Genomic DNA, 1,114 nt, shown 5'->3' with positions numbered 1-1,114 from the left:
CCTTTCTGTTCAATCTGTACACAGAATATAGTGCAAGGAAAACTGGATTAGAATCAGTGGAAGGACTGAAAATTAGTGGAAGAAACGACCATAATTTAAGGTATGAATATGATACCATACTACTGGCAGAATGCAGCAGTGACTTGAAACAACTCCTGATAAAAGTGAAAGAAGAAAGAACAAAAGCACAATTGCAACTGAATTGCAGAACGCTGCCAAGAACGAAGAAATCACAATTGTGAAAGATTTCACACACCTTGACTCAGTCATCAATTCAAATGAAACTGCAGCCAAAAAACTAATAGAAGTCTGAGAGTTGGAAGGGCAGCAATGAAGGAACTAGATAAAGTCATACAGTGTTAAGGATGTTTACTGAGATCAAGATCATCCAAACTGTTATATTCCCAGACACAACATATCCGATATCTGGACAGGGAAGAAAGTTGACAGGAAAAAAATTGATGTCTTCACAACATGGTGCTGGAGGCGAGTTTTGCTAATACCCCGGATCAAATGAAAGACAAACAAGGTTCCTGTATCAAAGCAATCTAGAGCTTTTCCTAGAAGCAAAAATGACAGAAGGGAAGCTGGCATAATTTGGACACATCATGAGAAGAGAGGAATTACTGGGGAAGACAATCATGTTAATGAAAGTCAAAGGCAGAAGGTGAAAGGGAACTCCAAATATGAGATGGACTCCATCCATAAAAGAAGCTGCAGCCTTAAATTTAGAAGTGCTGAATGAAGCTGTCAGGTCATTTTGGAGGGCTTTCATTTGTAGGGTTGCCGTAAGTCAGAGACAAATTGACAACAAATAATAACAATGATTATTCCTCCTTCATGGATCACTGCCTTATCGTGGCGAAGGGGCTTGTGTAGCTCAATGAAGCTATGAGCTATGCTGTGCAGGGCCACCCAAGACAGACAGGTCATAGCAGAGAGCTCTGACAACACGTGATCCACTGGAGAAGGAAATGGCAACCCACTCCAGTATCTTTGCCATGAAAACCCCATGGACAGTGTCAAAAGGCAAAAAGATATGACGCCGGAAGATGAGCCCCTCAGGTCGGAAGGTGTCCAATATGCTACTGGGGAAGAGCAGAGGGCTAGTACT

The sequence above is a fragment of the Varanus komodoensis genome, unplaced genomic scaffold (genome assembly GCF_004798865.1).
Source record: "Varanus komodoensis strain SLA01 unplaced genomic scaffold, ASM479886v1 scaffold1, whole genome shotgun sequence".
NCBI lineage: Eukaryota > Metazoa > Chordata > Lepidosauria > Squamata > Varanidae > Varanus > Varanus komodoensis.
Note: the sequence above shows the minus strand (reverse complement) of the source record.